General features: G+C 33.4%; 1 pseudogene; it reads left to right on the plus strand.

The window, feature by feature from the left end:
• Positions 1–24,556: 24,556 nt before the first annotated feature.
• Positions 24,557–24,673, plus strand: LOC145267256 (5S ribosomal RNA; annotated as a pseudogene).
• Positions 24,674–25,862: the final 1,189 nt, after the last annotated feature.

Raw genomic sequence — 25,862 nt, forward strand, 5'->3', positions numbered from 1 at the left:
AAGTGCCTAAAAACGGAAAGTCAATTCCATTTCGTGATTCCAGATAAACATGTTTTATTTTTTTTTGCAGCGTGACTCGCAAAAAGAATATATTATTGCAAGCAGTGATATTATTATTGAAAACAGGAGCTTACAGCAATTTGCTTTTTTGTTGTAACCCAAACCGGTGTATATGGGACATGGTACAATATTTTTTTTAACTACACACTAAAAAAAAAAAAAAAAAAAAAACATGGAAGACTTATCAAAAATGTTCATGCAATTTTTACAAGCACAGGTTGAGCGAGATGAACGCAGACAAGCTACACAGAACGAGCTTTTGCAAACACAAATACAGGCACAGGCTGACCGCCAGGAAAAGAGAGAGGACAGATAATTGAAATGGCAGCAGGAACAAGAAGAAAAGCAGAAAATTGCGCAATTAAAGCAGAAAAAACTGCAATTGGAACAGGAAGAAAGGCATAAGAAACTACAATTGGAATATGAAGAAAGACAAGAGGAACGTTTTGCTAAAACACTGGAACTACTAAAGAGTAATCGAGAAAATGTCGATAGTGTTAATTTCTCCCATACAACTATTTTTAATAGCATGGACACATTTCATTATGTGCCTAAGGAAGAGAAGAATTTTGAAGCATACTACACAAGATACGAGGATGTTTTTCAACTAGACTGTAAAAATTGGCCAAATAGTCAGAAAGTGAGCCTCTTACTCAGAAAATGGGTACATCAGAACACAGCAAATTCGTAGATTACATTTTACCTAAAAAAACTGCGGAATTAGAGTTCATGGAAGCTGTAAAATTACTAAAAGAATTATTTAATCCAAATATATCTCTTTTTAATAAAAGATGGCTGTGCATGAATCTAAGAAAGATGGACAACCAAGATTATTTGACATACGCATCAGTTGTCAATAAAAACTGCGATAATTTTAAGCTTGCAGATATAACGGTAGAAGATTTTAAATGTCTAATCTTTGCTCCAGGGTTAGTTTTCACGAAAAATGCAGAAATACGCAGACGAGTGTTGTCTAAGCTGGAATCTGAGCAAGATTTAACCCTCCAGAAACTAGCAGAGGACTGTGAAAGGGCCATTACACTAAAAAAGGATTTAAAAAATATAGAAGAATCCGGAGTGGCATATGTAAGAAAAGTTAGAAAACCATACGCACCAACCAAGAACTTTACAAAGAAAAGCAATGGAACGGGATATTCCAAAGATAATAACCATAAATATAGTACACAATATAACAAGCCTCTTCCTAGATATAACTGTAAGAGATGTGCAGAAAAAGCATTGGGAATCAGATTGTCCTTATAAGAAGAAAAAATGCTACATTTGTAAGAAGGTGGGACACAAAAGCGACTGCTGCAGATATAAAGATTACACCAGAAAGAGAGAACAGCAAACAAAATCAAATACAAAATTAGACAAAGATCGGCGAAAATACGTAAAAGTGGAAATATTTAAAACATCAATAAAGTTACAACTCGACTCCGGCTCCGATGTTTCTATAATAAACCTGAATACGTGGAAAAAGTTGGGAAAACCGGCCATGATGAAAACTAGTAAAGCAGCCCGGACGGTAACTGGTGGTGGTATAAAATTTGAAGGAGAAGTTGTCCTCCCGATAAAATTGAAAGGGATTTCGAAGAAATTAAAAATATTCGTACTAAAAAATAGTGAAAATCGGTTTGGAATAGATTTAATTGAGAAATTCGGACTATGGGATAAGCCAATCAATACATTCTGTAAAAAATTAGAATGTTCTTCTCCAACAACAGTAAATATAAAAGACGATTTAAAAGAATTATTTCCTGAGGCATTCACGACTAACTTAGGTCGCTGCAATAAATTCAAGGCCTTGTTTGAACTTAAAGAAAACGCCAGCCCAATTTTTAGAAAAAAGCGAAATGTTCCGTTCGCTGGGTTGGAAAAGATTGATAAAGAATTAAATAGATTGGAACAGACGAGAATTCTATCAAAAATAGAACACAGCGAGTGGGCAGCCCCCACCGTATACGTAAAGAAAAAGAATGAAGTTAGAGTGTGCGCAGACTTTTCGACCGGGGTCAACTCCCTATTAAAAGATCACCATTACCCCCTACCAAGCCAAGAGGAAATATTCACGAAGTTGAATGGGGGTAATATCTTCTCCAAGATAGACTTGAGCGACGCGTATTTGCAAATACCGGTCGAGGAGAATTGCTCAAAAATACTATGCATCAATACGCATAAGGGATTATACAAATACAACCGATTGCCTTTTGGCATCCAAGTAGCGCCTGCCATCTTTCAGCAAGCGATGGACACCATGCTAAGTGGTGTTGAGTGCGCATGTGCATACCTGGACGACATTGTTGTCAGGGGCAAATCCCTAGAAGAACATAAGGAACATTTGAAACAAGTATTTACTCGAATACAAGAATTCGGCTTTAAAGTAAAAGAAAGTAAATGTGACTTTTGTATGAGCGAGATTAAGTATCTTGGACACATAATAAACACACATTGACGACGTCCAGACCCAGACAGATCGGCGGCAATAAAAAATATGCAAGCACCCGATAATGTAACAACCTTGCAGAGTTTCTTAGGACTCGCAAATTATTACCAATCTTTTATTGAAGGAATGCATAACTTGCGAGCACCCTTAAATAATCTGCTTAAAAAGGATACACCGTGGAACTGGACGCAAGAATGTCAAACCGCTTTTGACAAAATAAAGAGCGCACTAACATCCGAATTATTCTTAACGCACTTTGACACAAACTTAAAAATAGTCGTCGCTAGTGACGCTAGCTCCTACGGCTTAGGAGCATGCATTCAACATATTATGCCGGATGGGTCTAGAAAACCAATAGCGCACGCTTCGAGAACGCTGATACCGGCCGAAAGGGCATATTCACAAATCGAAAAAGAAGCGTTGAGCATAATCTTTGCCGTGACTAAATTTCACCGATATTTATATGGTAGACAATTCATACTTGAAACCGACCATAAACCGTTAGTCACGATCTATGGATCAAAAAAAGGATTGCCGGTATACACCGCAAATAGATTGCTGCGCTGGGATACAATACTACTTAATTACGATTTCCAGCTACAACATCTAGCATCAAAAAGGATTTGCCATGCGGATGGACTGTCAAGACTGATACCACAGAAACACAATCTGGAAGAATCAGTCATTGCAGCAATTCGGACAAATGTTGAAGTAAAAAATATGGTAGCAAACATCATTAAGGAACTACCCGTAACTTTGTCGGACATTAAAAGGGAAGCCGAGAAAGACGAATATATAAAGGACATAAAAGAGAAAATTATAACGGACACAAAGGTGCAGGAAGTTTTCTCCATATGTGACGATGTGTTACTGTACAGCGAGAGAGTGGTAATACCCAAAACATTGCAGAATAGGATGTTAAGAGATTTCCACACAGGACATCCGGGGATAAATCGAATGAAGTCGTTAATGAGAAGCTACGTGTACTGGCGTAACATGGGCACTGACATAGCGACAACAATTGATAAATGTAAAGGATGCCAGTTAGCAGAAAAATCTCCACCTATAGTACACAAACCTTGGCCGAAAACCGACCAACCATGGTCGAGAATCCACATGGACTTCGCTGGTCCAGTAGGTGAAACCTATTATTTAATTGTAGTGGATAGTTTCACAAAATGGCCGGAGGTAATGCGTTGCAGGAATCCAACAACGAACAACTCAATAGGGTTCCTACACGAGTTGTTTGCAAGATTCGGTGTACCAGACACACTGGTGACTGACAACGGAACGCAGTTCACATCCGCAGAGTTTAAGGAATTTTGCGACACGTTCCGAGTGAAGCACATCACGACTCTGCCGTATCATCCAAGGTCGAACGGCCTCGCGGAAAGGTTCGTGGACACGCTAAAACGAGCGTTAAAGAAATCCATTGGAACACCAACAGAAAAAGCTTTGCAACAATTCTTGTAAGTATATAGGATTACACCACATCCTAGTACACCATCAAACATATCACCAGCTGATCTAATGTTTGCCAGAAAGGTAAAATCAGCGTTTGACAAACTATTGCCAAGGCAGGCAATTATCCGAAACACTACACACACGAGAAGAAAGAAATATAACTCGGGAGATCGAGTATATTTTAAGTGCTACAGAAATAACACATCTTACTGGGAATGTGGAGTAGTGGATAAACGCATTGGTGATTGTACATACATGATTAAAGGTCCACAGAATATACATAAAAGGCACCTAAATCAGATAAAAAAAACGTCATATCTAAGATGATGATGATAAGACAACAGTCGAAGAGGAGGACACCATAGATATCAGATACGAATCTTTTAATTTGGAACCGCCTCAAAATGCTCCTGAACCCCGAAGATCAGGTAGGAAAAGAAAAGTGAATGAACCATTAATGGTAAACCCAAAAAGAAAAAGATATTGAAATCTGTGTGACTTCAAATCTTGGGAGGGGGGTGTTGTGGTGGCAACCACTTATTTGCATATGCGAATAACATAACACTATAAATGGCAAGCCTAGGTTGGCCTTGGTGTGTCTTACTCAAATGCCACCAGAAGTGACGCCGAAGAGCGTACATGTCCTCCCACCAAGACTCTCTGACTCGACACCGTCATTTGTACATATTGTAAATATACCTTTTCTTTAATACACTTATTATTGCGTTATCTTGTTGTTTGCGTCTTCATTGTATTTCCTTACTAATTATTGTTCAACCTTGCAACCACAACAGTAAGTTTGGGAAAAGATGTTATAAATAAAAAAACCGGATAAAATACTGTTAAAAACTTGCTCAATACATGTTACTGTGACATAGGTTGACATATATTCGGCGGGTTTTAATAGTATTTTGTATAGTTTTTTATTTATAACACCTTTTTCCAAACTTACGGTGTTAAAGAGGGTGTCAGACGCCATCTTGAATTTTCAAATACATCGGTAAACACTGTATGTTTTTCGAGCTGAATAAATATGTTACACTGAATAAAAACACGAAAAATATACCCAGTTTGGCAGAAAAGTAACTTACCTTGCCTTTGATAACATTTATTTGTTATATATTTGTTTTTGACAACTTTTTCGAATCTATGTGTACAGTAATACAAACCCCTTCGGAGGTTGCAATGCCCCCCCCCCGACACCTAAAATGTACTTGGAAAAATCGATTTTATAGTGAGATTTAAGAATGGTTAGTCGAAAAAAAGGTGAAAAACAAAACAAATAATCAATAAATAATTGTTACCAAAGGCAATAAATGCTACCTTTTTTTTTACTTACATGAATGAGTTTATTTTATGTTTTAAAGTATTTTCAATCGCTTTTCGGGTTTTCTTTATTTTTTAATAATCTAATGCGGGTGTGTGGGTGCCAAATATCTCCAGATTTTCTAGAATTCCCTGCTAGATTGCAAACGAAATCTCCAGATCTAGCAGGAAAACCGCTAAATTGTAACACTGGTCACGTGACAGGAAGCGGTAATAAATAATTGTCCCTATATAAAAAATGGCATCTCCGTACAAAGAATAACGCCTATTTCTCATAGAAAAATTAAGTATAATGTTATAATTAAAAAGAAATATATAAAAACACACATGGATATAGTAAACATATTATACCAAAACGTGGAAGCCATCCGTCCAGTGGTTTTTTAGACAATTAATCCGAACGAACCAACATTTACATTTATATATATATATATATATATATATATATATATATATATATATATATATATATATATATATATATATATAAGTGATGGGACAATCCTCATTTTTCCCCGATTCCAATTCCGATCTAAATTTCCGATTCTGAGACAATTACCGATTCCGATTCTTTATAAATCTCTAAATTTTTAACTACAAAATTGTTATTTTTCCCGATTACTGTAAAAACACGCGTTAAAAGTAAGAGCTTTCATCAAAAGTGCAGCTATGTAAAATATTGATCATCAGCTTGAAGACCTTTACTCCTGATACACCTTGCGCAACCAAACAACCTTTAGCATAGAAATGAAGACCGTCTTAAAAAAATGCGTTGGATTAGACACCTTGAGAGTATAAGTGATGAAACATAGCAAAAGAACTGATATATGGTGAGATTTCCATAGGAAACAAACCGCAGCATAAAACTACGAAAAGTTTAAAGATGCACTGAAGTTGTATGAAATACATATAAATAAGTAAGAATTTCAAATGGTGGATCGAAATAATTGGGAAATGTCAATCGTAGAATGAGGCACGAAGAGAGAATGAGAGAGGGAGAGAGAGAGAGAGAAAATCGTGTTAAGCATGCGATATTAAAACGTTCTTTTAGAAAGAAAGATAAATCTGTAGTACCTGTCGAATTTCAGTAAGAATTGAAACGTAAAATCCCTGGCAGATTTTTTTTTTTTTGGTCTAAACTGGTTTGGTGAACCATGTGAAGTCAAGCAATCTAAGGCAAGAGGAAAAACATCCATGCGGATTTACTGCTATCAAGACAACCGAAGTATTTATTGAATTAGTCTGTAAATACGAAGCATTTGAATAAGACATTAAAAGGTGCATAATAAAGCCCCTCCACTAACTTCACCAAACACTGACAGGTACTCCTTGCGACATCTATGTACTATTAATCAATAGCTAAATTAGGTTTAATAGCCATCAGCGTGCTCATAGAGACATATCAACCTGAATAGATGACAGACTTATGTGAAGAAGTATCAGTCGTACATATATGCACCCCCCCACACACACATATATATACATACACATATATATGCATATATACACACATATATATACATATATACACCCATCTCTATATATATATACATATACATATATATCTACATATACATACATATACATATTACAATAGAAAAATGCGTACATGAAAAGTAATATGGTTAAGCTTAAACGTGGAAAAGTAAAGGTCTAGTTATTAAAACTGAAAAAGAAAAGGACAAAATATTCTAGTAAAAAATATAATAAATTTATAACTTAAAATATTGCAGCATTAAGAAATGATTGTATAATTTATATTCAATTAAAAATATTATCCTCGTATTTTTTTTATTGTAATCCATAATTTTTTCAGGCCTCCAATCAGTCCACTTGTTCTTTGTTTAATTTCAGTTTTATTTTTTTGACCCTATAAACAAATATGTAATAACAATATCAGGACTCGTCTGCTTTCAAAGAATCCCCCCCAATTATCTCCCTTTTATGCTTTCATTCTCTCTGTTTCATTTGTTACTTCTCTTTCTGTGACAGCAGTAAATTAGTAGCAACAGTAATCGCTGAAGCGACGTGGTTGCTATGGAAACCAGTCATAAAAAAAACGCCGATCACTTCCTTACTTACTTTTTTCTGATTTTGAACACCAGAAAAGTCCTCATAACTTTTGTTTTACTTAACAAAAATTGAACATTTTTTCAAGGTGTAGCTGAGAAAGTGATCTATAAACTCTAATAATTGTTTAAAATTTGGTCGATAAATGAGTAAGCGGTGAAGCTTTAAAGTAGTTCTAAATGACTAAAACTGCCACTTAACCATATATTCAAACACTAACGTGTTTGAATGATATATGCACATACACAGGCACACACACACACACACACACATATATATACATGCATATATATATATATATATATATATATATATAAATATATATATAGATAGATATAGATAGTAAATTGGACAGATATATACGTAATTCTGATTTGTGTTTTTTCTCTTTCAAACGTTCACTGGTTTTAGAACTTAACAGTAATTCTAAAGCACACGTGAATTAATGGAAGAGATTCCAACTGGCATGTGCGCGTTTTATGTTTGCCCCAAGTAATCACAATGTTTAACTGTTCTTTGATTTCGGACATCAATCAGCTGACCCTTTGTAACTGCCTCGGACATTCACTGGTCAAACAGCGAATCGTCCTTCAATTTTGATGAGAAAGTGCTACCGACTTTGTGCATTGAGCGCACGTGAATCGTCGCAATTGGCAAGAATTGTCGCTCCGGGGAGATCGCGGTAATGACTATTGTGGATAAGAACTGGTTATATAAAAAGAGAGAGAGTAGTGGGAAGAATAAGGGAAAGAGAAAAGAGAGGCATGAAGAAATAAGGAGAAAGCAAAATAGATAAATAATGAATGTTAACTGGAAACCGAACTCATCACTGCTGATGCTGGGGTTTGGTTTGTTTAACAAGTTTTACTACATCATATAGCTCACAACGTTTGTGTCATCAGTATTCTTTGTTCGGCATTTTATTTCTTATGCTACATATTGACAGGCAACACCAATAGATTGCACACACGAAAATTGATTCAAATATAAAAAATCCGGTACTTTCCACCATTGTCTTACGGAATGCATACTTTGACCCAGAAATATATGAACAAATATCGGTCAAAGATTGAATAAATAGACAAGGGAAATATTAAACATGCCAATAGGAAAGAATGTTTATAAACAATCAGTCAGAGAGAAAGAGAGAGAGAGAGAGAGAGAGAGAGAGGGGGGGTAACTCTTGTTTCCCTTATTTTGTCGTTCATTCTCACATTCTATGAGCATTTTTTCTGACAAAGAGGTGAGAGTTGCTGTTTTCTGAGTCAGAATCGTTTCCAACTAACACTTATCGTTTTCAAGTTTTTGACCTTGAAAAAGTATATTTTTGTCAGTTACTTATGTTATAGTGAAGGGCTGTTCTCTTCCCATGTAAATAAGAAGAATATTAGATGAGTGAAAATAAGATTAGGATAAACTCAGAATCGAACCCTGGAGGCAAAGTTAAGAAATGGAATGTTAGAAATTAAGTATACTGTTAATTCTTTTAGAAATCTGAATATTAAATATGTCAGTAAAAGAATGAGCAATTCAGATTAAATTATGTTGTTTAACATAGGTAGAGTTGAGTTGAGAGTCAGTCAGTTGGTCAGTTGATCCCTCGGAAGCGAAGGGAGAACATTTAGACTATGTAGATCCACATTTGAATTCCTGACGTCATCGACCGGCCGATCAAATGAATAAAGAAGTCATCATTATGTTATAACTGTTGTCTTGTGTCATCCTTCATCACGAACGAAAAAGGTAATTGTGTTTATCATCTTATAATGAACAGTGTGTAACCCTTCAAAGATTATGCATCTCCCCTGCTCTGTGTTAAGAGTTGTGCATCATGTTACCCCCTTCTCTAATATCTGTTAACCCTAACCCTAGCCCTTACCCTAACCCCTCCTCTAATATGTGTTAACCCTAACCCTTACCCTAACCCCCTCCTCTAATATGTGTTAACCCTAACCCTAACCCTTACCCTAACCTCCTCCTCCTCTAATATGTGTTAACCCTAACCCTAACCCTAACCCTAACCCCCTCCTCTAATATGTGTTAACCCTAACCCTAACCCTTACCCTTACCCCCTCCTCTAATATGTGTTAACCCTAACCCTTACCCTAACCACCTCCTCTAATATGTGGTAACTCTAACCCTTACCCTAACCCCCTCCTCTAACATGTGTTAACCCTAACCCTTACCCTTACCCTAACCCCCTCCTCTAACATGTGTTAACCCTAACCCTTACCCTAACCCCCTCCTCTAATATTGTGTTAACCCTAACCTTAACTCTTACCCTAACCCCCTCCTCTAATATGTGTTAACCCTAACCCTAACCCTTACCCTAACCCCCTCCTCTAATATGTGTTAACCCTAACCCTAACCCTTACCCTAACCACCTCCTCTAATATGTGCTAACCCTTACCTTAACCCTTACCCCCCCCTCTAATATGTGGTAACCCTAACCCTAACCCTTACCCTGACCCCCTCCTCTAATATGTGTTAACCCTAACCCTAACACTTACCCTAACCCCCTCTTCTAATATGTGTTTAAAGAACTGCAATATACATGTCTTTTCTCTTTCATCATCGGTATCGTTATGTCAGGTATTACATGTACCCGTTTATGTGTCCCCAATATGTGTCTACAATATGTACTATACAACACTTACATCTAGTAGCTTGATGCCTTGTAAAGAGCGATTTCCATAAAAATGAAACACATAACGGAATATTTCTTACAGTCTTTGCTTGCCGTACACTGACGGCGAAAGTATCATATAGGGACAGAGCCTGCTTCGGACTAAAATTTACCGATAAGCATCGACATTACCGCCTTGTAACCGTCCTGTTACTGCGAAAAGGATGATTGGATTTTAGATTGATGTTGATAATGTATTTAAATTTAGGTAAAAAATATGCTAGAAGTTTAGGGAGGCTTTTTCACTCACATTTCAGAGAAGACCAATGATCGACCTGAATAGGAAAAAAACAGCGGTAAACATCTGCTGTGATAATGTAAACTAATTTGCAAATGATATTAAAAGTTTCTAGAGATTTTGTTAAGCTTATATTAACTCAGATTCCAGTAAACACAACTGATACTGACTTGTGTAAAACTTAAGATTGAATAATAATAATAATAATAATAATAATAATAATAATAATAATAATAATAATAATAATCATAATAATAACTAGCGGGACCTGTGGAAATTTCACATGGGACTCATTCATATATAATATATTGATGTTGGTATTCTGTAGATGTTCAGTGTAAATGGAGACTATCGTGGCTTTTTTGTTAAAACTGCACAAGTATTTATCTCAGCTAGCACGAATGCCTGGTAAAGCCCGGTCGTAAAGTAAATATGATATTTTAATTCTTGCAGATTTCGTATTATAGAGTTCTTTCCAGTTTTATATGTTATGAAGTTGCGATTTCAAAAATAAAAACAATATATATCCAGATGATTTGGGTGCATTAACTTGAATCGAAACCGAAATAAAAATATATATATATATATATATATATATATATATATATATATATATATATATATATATATATATATATATATATATATATATATATATATATATATATATATATATATATATATATATATATATATATATATATATATATATATATATATATATATATATATATATATATATATATATATATATATATATATATATATATATATATATATATATATATATATATATATATATATATATATATATATATATATATATATATATATATATATATATATATATATATATATATATATATATATATATATATATATATATATATATATATATATATATATATATATATATATATATATATATATATATATATATATATATATATATATATATATATATATATATATATATATATATATATATATATATATATATATATATATATATATATATATATATATATATATATATATATATATATATATATATATATATATATATATATATATATATATATATATATATATATATATATATATATATATATATATATATATATATATATATATATATATATATATATATATAACGCGAGTTATTTCAGCCATAATAGAACAGATAAAATTATTTAAAATTATTTATAAAAAAATAGATGTAAAAGTGCTATCAGCTCTAGTCAAAACCCAAACCAAAACTTATGAAGAATCCATGGTAAAATTATTTATGACAAGAAATAGAAGAACATACCAATTAAACGACCCGGATGTACGCGTGCCACACAAAAGAACACACACGGTATCGTATTAAATATATAGATGATTATGATGATGATGATGATGATGATGATGATGTTGATTATGATAATAATAATAATAATAATAATTAGTAGTAGTAGTAGTAAATGTAGTAGTAGTAGTAGTGTTTTTATTATTAATAATAATAACAGGGAAAAACAGCGTAGCCAGTTGAACCGAAACTGACTCTAAGTAATTGTTCTTTAATCAATGACTTCGTATGTATCAAGTAATTATATTGTTGGCGTCAGTTTCCCATATATCTTTCTGGTTAGAAGTCTTTCAATAGCGACATCAGGTACTTACGTGAGGGACTACGTGAGGTTTGACAACATCCCTCAGAGAATTAATTTGGGGAAGAAACTGTGTTCGAACATGGCTCATCCACGTCAACTAGTGCTGGATATATTGTTGCTATCTACGATTGGAAAATAGGAAAGCCTGAACGGAGCACATACTGTATGGGAGGGGGATGATAATTATAGAAAAAAAAAGAAGAAAAATAAAAGCTGCTTTTAAAATTCTGAAGGTGAAAATCCGAAATTTAAATGCGCTTAAGTTTTGGTGTTATGAAGTGTTAAATTCATTGAAGATGTTAGTAATTTTTACTATCTTTTAGATTAGCATAACAAATTTTTTTTTTCGAAAAACACTTCATTTATATATATAAAGAATAAATTTAAGTTTTCTTATAGAAAGGAAACTTTTCGGTAATACCATTAAATGAAGAATACATTGAGAAATAGATACTACAAAAGAAAAAAAAGAGTCAGGAGAAACGGGTATTTTTTAAGAAAAACAAACCTGCGAATATTTCAACAAAACATTTATAATGTACATAAAACATTTACTAAACTATGGCATTATGGAATATCTAGAATTAAAAAAGAAATGCCTGACAAATGATGGTTATTTTCACGAGCACAAATTTTGAGCCACTTTATAAAGTTAGCCCCACTTTCACTAAAGGTCCGGGATATGACCTAAAACTATATCCGATGGCGAGGCCCCACCTTGCGGGCCTTGGGGAGTGTGGATCCATCCTTTAATTGCAATTGCTCCCAGGTCCACTCTGACCTGCAGTGGTAGTACCTGTTAGGGTCCCAACTATGCGTTAAATAGAATCCGATTAAAAAAAAAATATATACTTCATTAAAAATCGTTCCTCAAAACAACTAGATTCGGCATTAAATAACCTGAAAAAGGTTGATATGCCGTAAAACAAAAACAACCAACCAACTTTCACTAAAAGTTCTTCACCTATTTGTCGAATTCTTTCACATATTGCAGTCTTCAATTTTCCAAGTGTGCGAGGTTTCCCAGCATAGACGCGTGATTTCAAAAATCCCCAACAGAAAAAATCGCACATGGAAAGACCGGATAAGCGCGGAGGCCACGGGAGATCTCCAAAGCGGGAAATAACCTGATTAGGGAATGCAGCTGGAACAGCAGTAACGGACGCTCTCGCTGTATGAGCAATGGCCATATCCTGTGGAAACCACATTTATGCCTTATTGATTCCTCCTCTGCGAAGCTCAGGAAGGAAACGGTTTTCAAATATTTGAATATACATCCGTTTCCCATGACTAACCCTGTATATACAACGATTGAAGTTTAAAATATTTGTTTCTGTAATCTGCCGTTAACAGTTGATCGACAATGGCTACAAATCAAAAATGTATAAAACTAGATAATATTGAAGATATGTGATCATAAATGATGTTTGGAATTATAATTTGATTTAATTATTACAAAAATGGTATTTGTCTGTGTAGTTACATATACTTTTAAAGTTCATAAAAATGCTTAAGCGAATATTTAGATACGTCTACGCTTCCATACATTGAAATATCTTACATTCTGCATGACAATGTACTCCATTTATTATATTATCTACTTGTGATAAAAATGGGATTCTTTTAAATTCATGTAGTTATATTCTTATATGTGTGTATAACTCTGTGAAAATCTGAAATTTTGACAACTGGTAGTCGTTATAGTCCAAATAACATACTAAAATTTGAATCATTTGCAAAGGATAGAAAAAAGATTTATAACAGATTATTTATTTATTTTCAAAATAGGAACGTCCAAAAGTTGTGAAAATGTCAGTTATCAAAATTTCACATGTTCACAGTTATTATTTCTTACAAATATTAGGTTTACAATTTTGTTTCTTAGTTTCGAACGAAATTTATATATATATATATATATATATATATATATATATATATATATATATATATATATATATATATATATATGTGTGTGTGTTTGTGTGTGTGTGTGTGTGTGTGTGTATTTAGGCACATTTTTCATTAAATATAGTAGACGTTTTTGTCTATTAATTCTATTTTCGATCCTTCCCAACTTTAGGATAACAGTCTTCTTTTCTGGCGGAAACTGGCTGATATAATCACCACATTTATCATAAGTCCGAGTACTTTCCATTCCTTCAAGATTCATCGCCAGGGCTAAACTAATCTAACTGGTTTTGAACAATTTATAAAGTTTTTTTTTTTAGATGTGGCTTATATTTATCCTTCGAAATGCCCTGGTATAGAGTCCTCTCTACCCCCCCCCCAAATGTGTGTATACCCTTGTTGAATAAATGAACCATTGTATATTTACCGATACATAGTTTTTGTGACTTCATTTTCCATTCTTATTGATTTCCTATATGAGCTCCAATGAAACATGTTGAGCTTTATATTATCCCGATAAATCTCCTCTTATAGAATTGAACTTACTCTCTCATAACTCACTAAGCTATATATATATATATATATATATATATATATATATATATATATATATATATATATATATATGTGTGTGTGTGTGTGTGTGTGTATATGTATATATACATATATATACACATATATATGTATATATATGTATATATACATATATATACACACATATATATATATGTACATATATATGTATATATATATGTATATATATACATATATATACATATATATATACATATATATATTTATAGGTTATATATATGTACTGAAAAAAATGAATAAAGTGCTCAATCGCTAATGTTAGAGCTGAATACGAATTATTTAAAAACTATACATCACATATTCTCGAGATGTACCAATGGTTTCATTGCGATTGGTAAGCGCTTTTGGGCTTAATTATTCCAACATAAATCGTCACCGTCCGTCGAAACGAAAGAAAATACATCGAAATGAATGTTTGGTTGAACACTGTTTAAATAAAATGGTGTCACTGAGTTCACTTTTTTAAAAGTATATTTATTAAATTTGATTATGAAAATTTGATATGAGGGAGTTAAGTAGCATAAAGGGGGGCTGGATCTGCAGGAGGGGATTAGTTTAAACGGACCCCATCAGCAGATACAGCCCCTTTTGTTACCTAGTCTCCTCCTCTTATCAAAGTTTGATGAATCAAATTTAATAAATTTAATAAACAGGAAATAAAAAAAAAATGAGCATAACTTAAGAGAGAGGACAGATAGATGTGTTAGACCCATGGGCTGAGAGCGATAGATTTGAACAGGAGTTAAGTCTGGAATATATCTGGAAATAAAAATCTCTTATTTCAACGGAAAAAACGTGAGTTATTCCTTGTCTTGCTTTATTGCGACGATGTCTACTTGTTAAAAGCAGCTTTTAGTTTGACACAGTAGAAGGCAATTGTGGCTCGGATCGCATTGATATGAGCTGAGGCAACTGACGAGAGCGGAAACGACAAACTATCCAGATGTTGAATAGTGGGGTTTCATATTAAAGAGATATGACGGAGGATTCATATTGAGACAACACATATAACGGATATAACAATAGTGATGAGAGAGAGAGAGAAGACAGTTATACAGTTCTGGGATGCTTGAGACTTCATATATATATATATATATATATATATATATATATATATATATATATATATATATATATATGCATAGATCATCGTATAACAATTAGATCACTCTCTGACTGACGTAATGAACATTTAAAAAATTAAAATGTTTAAAATTCAACGCTATTTCACGCGGTTAATGGTAGCCGAATGGATACGGTCTCCGCTAATCGAGCCAGAGATGTCTCGTGTCGCGGGGTTCGAATCGTTCGGCTGGTGTTAATCGTGACAACCTGCACTGAAGAATCCCGAAAGGATTAAACACTAGTGTCTGTAGGTATTTAATTATTATAGTAAAAAAATAATTATATACATATATATATATATATATATATATATATATATATATATATATATATATATATATATATATACTAAATGGAGATGTATACAAGTTCTTAACACAGAGGAGGGGAGATACATAATCTTGTAAGGGTTACACAATGTTCGTTATAAGATGATTAACACATTACCTTTTGTGGTGTTTAAAGATGACACATGACAACAGTTTTACAAAAACACAAAGATCATTCTTTATTCATTTGACCGGTCGAATGATGCTGACGTCAGGAATTCAAATTTGGATCTACATGCTTAAACTCCTACCCTTCACTTCCAAAGGGTCAGCTGACCACTAACTTCCAACTCATTGACTTTCAACTCTCTCTCTCTGACTGACTCCTGACTCTTCAACTCTCTGAAATGATTAACTCTAGCTACTATATTGAGAATCCCTCTTCGCTATGACGTCACAAGTGTGTTTTCCAAACGTGACCAATTCACGTGGCTATGCACACGCTTTTGACAACAAAAAAACTCTCAACATATGACTCTAACTTATTTTTTTAACAATATATTTTTAATTTGTATTGTTCATTCTTTTTTACTTACCTTTTTAACATTCCGATTCTAACAGAATGAACTATCAATTTTTTTTTACGATATAAACAATATCAAACTATTTCTAATAGAATCTAACAATAGCTAACATTCCAATTCTTAACTTTGCTTACAAGGTTCGAGTCACGGCTTATCCTAATCTCATTTTCACTTATCTAATGTTCTTCTTATGTACCTGGAAAGGGGACAGCTTTTTTCCAGTAACATAGAGGGTCGATTGAGTCGCATACATAAACACACAGACTCTAACTGATGTTTACAGGATGTGTCGGAATTTGTGTGTTTTATTTTATTTTAGTACATAGTTGTAAGCCAGTGCGAATACCACAGCGCCTGCCTATGTGGGAAACGACAACACGGACTGAACAGAATTTGAAGCAGAAAAAGACCATGGAAAAGCAGTGTGATCGGCGTTAGTGTGATCAGGCGGGCGAGCATAATATACAAACAAGGCATATAGAACATTCAGGAAGGTAACAATACAGATAAAGAAAAACAATAAAACCCAAAGATATTAGGTGCTTTAAATTAGTTTCAAGACTTTTTTTTCGCAAAGACATAGATAGTACACACATGAAACTCTAGTCTCTTCGAAGTAATCTCCTCCGGCTTCAATGCACTTGTTGTACCGTTATAACATCTGGCAGGCCACATGGAAATCCGATTGTGTGAGCGTGTCAATACCCCTCGTCACAGTCTATTTCATCTCCCCAATTGTCTCATGAGGAGAGCCTTTAATGTTTCCCTTGAGCTAAGAAAACAACCAAAAGTCACACGGAGCAAGATCAGGACTAAAGGGAGGACGAGGAACTGTTTTGATGTCCATCTTGGTCAAAAAGTCTGATCTTCCCTGAGATCTCTTGGGGCAAACTACGCATAAATTTGTCGTATCTTCAGTTCCTCACGGAGAATTGTGTATAGTTCTCACACATACATCAAACTGGGCACTTATTGTGTCTTTAGACACACGACGGCCCTTAAACATGAAATTCTTTATTTGGCCAATCAACTCTGGTGTTCTGACTTCCTTACTCCTCCCACACCTCTCATTATTTCTCCTTGACAATCTGCCTTCCTTGAATTTATTATGCCACTCAAATACTGATGCCCAGTTCATGCAAGATAGCGCAAAGCAATCTAAAACATTCAATACGATTCCGTGGTATTTTCTAAGTTTAAAACAGGATTTTATTGTATATCATTCTTCTGAATTGCCCTCACGTCCAGATTGCATTTTTGAAATTTACCAGCGGTGAAAATCGAGCTTTGGTATGGTGTATTCTAATTCCTACTTTAGCTGTTTGTTTGAACTTGAAATCATGAGAATTGGGCAGTCATCTTATAAGATGTATAGCAATCATATAAGCAATTTTCAAATGTCTGTAACAAAAAAAAAATCTCTGGAAGCTTATTGAAGGCACCAAAGATGAGTATAAAACGTCGATTAACCGTTACTGTGGAATATATCGCGGGAAAGTACACATCTATCTATTTAAGTTTATGTAGAGAGAGAAATATATGGGAAAATATATTTGCATTCAACGTGTATTGAATCATTTTGAGCAAGGAAAAAGTGTTCTTTGTCTGTATGGTTCGTGTGTGATTTTTTTTTCTTTTTAGTGTTAAGATAATTTTTTTTAAGAGGAAAATGAACACGATATAAAGAAAAAAAGCCGTTTGATTGGCATCAGTCTTTTTTTCTGTACACTTTCTCACAGATACAATGTTACTAGTCTCAGTCTCCTTTATAAATACTGTAATGACTTGTGGTCTTTGTAATTGTTTATCTATTCACGTTTCTTTTTGTTTTAATGCGTTGGACTTATTAGTTTGGGCTTTCCATCAAATCTGGCATCGGTTGAAATGAATGGTTCTCGTCTTGCGGAGGCTTCATGTTTTGCCAAGCTTATAGGCTTGACCTTTACTCTTGACCTGAAATGGAACACATATATCAAATTCATTGCAACGGTCGCTGGAAAAATGGGTGGATCCTTCGACCGCTCCAGTAGATATCTCATTCTTGATGCAATTCTCTATCTATATAAAAGCCAGCTACGGCCAACGGTGGAGTACTGTTGCCATCTCTGGGCAGGAGCTGCTAGAAGCAGCTTATCCTGCCTTGACAGAGTTCAAAATAGACTTCGTAGTTTAGTGGGGAATACCCTTTTCTCTTCCATGCAACATCTTTCTCACAGAAGGAACGTTGCGAGCCCGTCTCTGCTTTATCGTTATTTTCATGACAATTGCTCGTCATAGCTTCAATCTGTGGTCCCCCTCGCCGAACTTTCACGAAAAATACTCGTCTAGCTAAAACTACTATCAATATGTTCCCACACTTTTTATCTGTGCCTAAACCTAAATATAGATTCCATGAACACAGTTTCTTTCTAAGAGTTGCACGCCTGTAGAACTCTCTTCCGATTGCTCGCTTTCCAGCTGATTACAATCTGATTGTCTTCAAGTCCAACGTAAACAAGTTCTTTGATGAACCGCACCCCTACGTAATCCAATTTACAAAATTCTCACTACTTATATTTAATACACCATAATCACATTGACTAATGTATACCTATTAACGCTTATCCTCGAGTGGCCTCCAGACTTGATTAGTGGTAATTCCTGTATATAAAAAATTCGCTTTTTTGATTCGTTATTGCAATTCAATTTTATATTCCAGTAGCTTCTTTCGAAAAAATGCAAACATGGAGGACTCTTCCCGCTGACTGTTTTACTCCTACCTCCAGCCTTGGTTTTTTTTGAAGACGAAGGTCAATATGCATCTCCTGTCTTAACGTGGACATTTTGTAACTCATTAACTCAAGAGGCTCCATGGCTTGTCTTAAACGATTTTCGGAAAAAAGTGATAAAACTAGAAGATTAAATAAAGAATTAATTGCTTTTTAGAAATTTAGAAAAATAGCAATTAACTTTAACAACAACAACAAAAAAAAAAAAACGAAGGAAAATTCTGGTGAAAAAAAAACGATAAAAATTTGAAAAGCAATATATAAAATTAAAGCTAAAATAAACAAATATTAATTAGTTGATAATACACAATAAATATTACGAGAAATCCTGCAGATATGAATGCAAAACCGGAACGAAGAAATGAGACATTTTCAAATATAGACGATCAAAATGGTGACGTTTTTAAATCTAATGTCGTTGAATAGGAAAGTCTTAAGCGAAAAAAAAGCTTAAAAAGAAGAAAAAACTTAAAAGATAATTATCCTTTTCTGAACTTTTTAAATGGTTGTCAGTGTTGACAGTAAAAGGTTAATTGAACTTGCCTTACGGGTTTACAAATAAGCGAAGCTTCGACTAATTACATCGACTCATCAGGGATTTAGATGAGTCATAAAAAATGATCCTATTCAATTGCAGTTGATTATTTAACAAATTATTTTTGTGACCTTGACAATAATGCCTCATTAGCTTTTTATGTATGATTATAAAACATTGTGGTCCTTGCTTGCTTACTTGCATGTTGTCTTCAATGATCTGGCGACCGAATCTTATATATATATATATATATATATATATATATATATATATATATATATATATATATATATATATATATAAATATATATATATATATTCAGGCAATGAGGTAGGCACTTATATATATATATATGTGTGTGTGTGTGTATGTATGTATGTATATATATATATATGTCAGGTTATGTCAGGTCATATATATATGTTATGTCAGGTCATGTCATATGCTACTGGTACCATCTAACCCAGTACTCCCTGCCTCATGGTCGGGTCACCGGCGACTAAACTGGTTCCCCCACCAGACTTGTTTGGTGAGGAGGGCGGCTAGTCTCCCTGAAGGATTAAAAACAAGACCTTCCAAAGGGCGAATGAACTCTTTTTCTGGGTCAACGGCCAACTAGCACCGTGTATATTTGTGTGTGTGTATATGTGTATTGGGGTAGAGAGGGTTCCCGTAAGCCGTGGTGAAGGCAACCTTTCTAGGAGAATCAAATCTCTGATTTAAAAAACCATAAAGCGGAAGACCAGTACCCGCATTAAGCTGGTCTGCAGTTTAATTTTTTGCTGGCTATCTTGCTCTTGCTTGTTGCTGGATCTCAACATTTTGAACCGAGAGATAGACTTAGCTGTCGTACAAAGCTAAGACTCTGTAACATCATATTTGTATAGATACTTCCTCAGACATTTGGGCTCATGAATTTTAAATGTCTGAGGGAGTGGCACTCGTCTGACAAGACGTTGCAATCATCATATATATATATATATAATTTATATAAGTCCTGGATATGACCTTAAACTATATCCGATGGTGAGGTCCCAGCTTGCTGACTTTGTGGAGTGTGGAGCCGCTCTTTAATTACCATTGCTCCCAGGTCCACTCTGACCCGGACTGGTAGTACGTGTTAGGGTCCCAACTATGAGTTAAATAGAAACCGAATTAAAAAAACAAAAAAAAACAAACAAATATACTTTATTCAAAACTTTTCTTAAAAATCACTGGATTCATCATTTAATAACCTGGAAAGGGTTGATATGCCCCCGTAGGTTGCTTTGGATTGGGGCATTCTTTCGGCGCGGGGTTTTTAGCTTCCGGCTTTGCAGTTTCAGTTTTTTTTTTGCCTCCTTTGACAGATTCCGTTAAAGCTTTCTTTTTCGATTTATCTGTTGCTGCAAATGGGATGTTACTTTTCTTCTTGATAACGGGCAGAGAGTTTTCTTTTTGCTCAAATCTCGCTAAAGCCTTTGTGCTTTGACCAGGAAATTCCTCTCTTAACTCGTCCTTCAGTTGTTGCGCTTTCGTAGACGAGTCTTCTACCCTATGACAGAATTTATTCATAGGTTGGTCCCACAATTCGAATCGCTCCATCCAATCAGTACCGAACAGGTTTTCGAATGCCCTATGTACATACACTTTCACTTTTTTAGTAACACCATTTAAGGTCACTGGGAGTGTGAGCTTTCCTTCGAATTCCACTGTATCGCCTTTCACAGCTCCAGCTGATTTGTTCGTCTTCTGCATGGTTGGTTTCCTTACCCTTTTCCACGTCTTAATGTTAATGATAGACAGGTCTGATCCGCAATCCAATTGTAAATGCACAGTTTTTTTTTTCGATGTAAACTGTGACAGTCGAATCTAGTCTCTCCTCGGTCATATTGTTTTCTGTTCATCTTTTTTTTTTCAATAAAAAAATAAATATTAAGATATATATTGAAATGTTTTCTTTGTAATCGAGGACTTTGTTCGAATTCTTTCCATTAAATTGTAAACAAATACACACACACACTATATATATATATATATATATATAAAGCAGCAGAAAAACCAAAATAACGGCGTTTTGAAGGTTTTAATATCCCTATAAAACGCCACCAACATATATATATATATATATATATATATATATATATATTAATATGTATACATATGTGTATATATATATATATGTATTAGTATATATATGTATATATATATGCACATATATAAATATATATATATATGTATATATATAAGTATATATACATATGCATATATATATATATATGTATATATATATATATATATATATATATATGTATATATACTAGCAAAAGTACCCGTCGTTGACTGGGTTCAAAACCAACGTACAGAAAATGGACTCTGATTTATCAAAATATGATAGGTTATGAAAAGGAAGGGTTGTAATGAAATAGCTTCGAATTTGGGGGTATCAAAACCGAAGCAAAATATGATGAAAGTAAAAATGAAATAGATAAATCCCATAATTTATTATACCATACCTGTTCACAGTGTTTTTAATTAAATACGTATTTTATAAATTAATAAGCCAAAACTAAACGAACTCCCTGTAAATAAAACAAATTTTACTTGAATACAATTTATATTTCGACGTGATAGTTCTTAATCCAAATACCCATTTTCCGCTCCATTATATTAAGATAAAATTAATGTAGTCGTAAAATTTGGTGGGTTAGCATATGAATGTATAATATAAAACTATATATATATATATATATATATATATATATATATATATATATATATGTGTGTGTGTGTGTGTGTGTGTGTGTGTGTCTGTGTGTGTGTGTGTATAACTTAAAGCTGAATGTCTGTGTCTGGTCACGAATAGGTTCCTATATGGTTGACTATTTAAAAAAAAAAACTGATTACATATAATGATAGAAGATGTATCCAGACACAGGAATGAGTATGTTTGATCTGGCAGAACAGTGGTTCATTGAAATTGTGGGGTCTCCGTACGCGCCTGGTCAACAAAGTATGGAAATAAAAAATTAAAATTAAAATAAAAACGTTTACAAGTGTTTTTGATATAGATGTACATAATAATACTTTGATAAGTATGTTTCAACGTAAATAGGGATGGTATAATAAAATTGTGGGGTCTGCGTTAGCGCCTGGCCTCCATATAATGGAAATAGGCACAAACTTTAATAAAGACTTTTCATATCTATCTGCGTAAGTATACTTTGATAATTATCTTTCAGTTTGAAGAAATATGGTATAACAAAATTATGGGGTGATCGTTCGCGCCTGACCGTCATAGAATGGAAATATCTCACAAAGTTTAACAAGGTTTTTAAATATAGATCCACAGAATATTGTGATAAGTGTTTCAGTGTGATCAGGTATGGTATAATAAATTATGGGGTTTATCTATTTTATTTTTACTTTTATCATATTTTGCTTTGGTTTTGATACCCCCAAATTCGAAGCTATCTCTTTACAACCCTTCCTTTTCATAAATTATCATACTTTCATGAGTCAGAGTCCATTTTCTGTAGGCTGTTTTGAACCCAGTCAACGACGGGTACTTTTGCTAGTATATATATATATATATATATATATATATATATATATATATATATATATATATATATATATACATATTCAAATATGTAAAGTTACAGCAAAAAAAAATAAAAACGGAAAAGCCATTTAGATGTTAAACTTTGAGTATGTAAAAAATGAAGGATTTTTTTTATTTGGTTCAAATGTATAATAAAATATGTGTGTACAAAGTAAAATAAAAGAAATTCTTTTTATTAAGCATGTGAAACCACAGCCAGTTTTCATTGCAATAATTCATTCATCGTCTAAATACCCCCATGTATATATATATATATATATATATATATATATATATATATATATATATATAAATGGGAAATTTGAAAACTTAGAAGTGTCGGTTATAATGATAAAATCATTTCTATTTACTATTTTTGTTTGTTTGTCCGATATTTCGCTAATTAATAGCTTCGTCAGGGTGTAAAGTCCGGTATATGAATGTTTTTTTCTTTTTCTTCATTTTGAAATTTGATTTTATCATTATATCCGACACTTCGAAGTTTTTAAATTTCCCATTTAAATTTTACTTCAAAAATAAGTGTCTTCAGAAAGTGTGTGACCTTCTTTTACTTTAATATATATATATATATATGTATATATATATATATATATATATATATATATATATATATATATATATAGAGAGAGAGAGAGAGAGAGAGAGAGAGAGAGATGTATGGCTAGGTTTCCTTCCTCTTATCGATTTGCTTTTCTGGTATTCAAGGTACTTAAACTTTTATCCATTTTTATTCTCATAGCATTTATATGCTATTTTAAATATCGCAGAATATATACTGTTATCTTGTAAAATTTACTTATATATTTTATTAATAGTTTATTTTTTTTATTTTAATTTTTTTGTTTTACACAGTGATCACCATTTATCAAGGCCCCAAAGCTACTCAGAGATAAGGGTTATTGCAAGTACATTACGTTAGTGTGGAGATTTGATGAAGTGTTTACTTAAGGGGGCGGTTCATTAGGAATTTGTTAACGTTGGACTTGAAGACATCCAAGTTGTAGTCCGGTGGGAAGCAGGCAAACGGAACAGAGTTCCACAGGCGTGCAGTTCTAAGAAAGAAGCTTTGTTCATGGAATCCGCGTTTTGATTTAGGCACAGATATAGAGTGGGGAAAATATTTCACAGTGGATTCAGCTAGACGGGTGTTTTTCGTGAAAGATTGGCGAGGGGGGACCAGAGATTTACGGCATAGTCACGTTTATATATATAGTTTATTTTTTATATACGGCATAATCACGTTGACACACCGGTTCTCGTCAGATCACCGAAGTTAAGCAACGTTGAGCCTGGCTAATACCAGATGGGTGACCATTTGGGAATTCTAGGCGCTGTATGTGCTCTCCGCTTATCTCGGCATTGTTTCTAGTCGTCTTGTACCTCAACTTGCCACTGGTATGCAACAATGTTGACTCAGGAGAGGCGTGGTTGGAGAGTGCGAAACTCTTGCCACACAAATTTCACGCGCAGGCACCCTTACAGTGGATATCCATAGTCTGTCAAGACTGAAGGAAGCCTTTCATTTAATTTTTTATTTGTATTTATTAATATAAATAGTAACCGCATTCCGCATTTTCTTATTGGGGAAGTGCTATTATCCATTGGAGAGCCATGTATTTAACAGCTGCCCTGTTTTATATCTCCGAAAAAACAGCTACATGGTAAGCAGCTGACGATCTCCGTTTTATATTTAAAAAATTTTAGTTACGGTTTTCGTTTTCCATCTTTATATCGTTTAATTCTCTTTTTATAATGGAAGACTTTTGAGAAATCAGCTTATGTCAGTGCTAAACTATTTCTATTAAACAATTTTAGTTAATATTCATTTTTATCCTGATATAATTGCATTCTCTTGTATAATTATAAACTTTTAGAAGTTGGATTATGTAGGTGTTTAGTCTATAATAGGTTAAATTCAGTTGTTTTTTTTCTGGGAATTTAAACTGCATCCTTTATTTTAGTTTTTACATTTTTTTTTACTTAAAGCTCACACACACACACACACACGCACACACACACACACACACACACACACACACACACACACACACACACACACATATATATATATATATATATATATATATATATATATGCCTACATTACACTGGAAATCTGTTTCCAGTATAGTCAGGGAAGGAGGATTCAAGGAAGGACTTTAAAAGTGCAACAGTTCGCGAGAAAAAGCTTGTCAATTTGAACTTTTATGTGATTTCAAAAGAGTATATATATATATATATATATATATATATATATATATATATATATATATATATATAACTACTTCATTTAAGCGTAAAAGCTTGACGAATCCTATAGTGGATGAAACGCCGAATATTCAGTGTAGCTTAATCGCCATATATATTTTATATATATATATATATATATATATATATATATATATATATATATATATATATATATATATACTAAACTACCCGTGACCGGTTGGGTCAGTATGTTATATTAGCTATGGAATTCATGTATGAGCGTGACACTTGTGACGTAAAGAAAATAGTTATTTTTTGA

Source organism: Euprymna scolopes, chromosome 42 (assembly GCF_053919585.1).
Source record: "Euprymna scolopes isolate OS-2025 chromosome 42, ASM5391958v1, whole genome shotgun sequence".
Lineage (NCBI taxonomy): Eukaryota > Metazoa > Mollusca > Cephalopoda > Sepiida > Sepiolidae > Euprymna > Euprymna scolopes.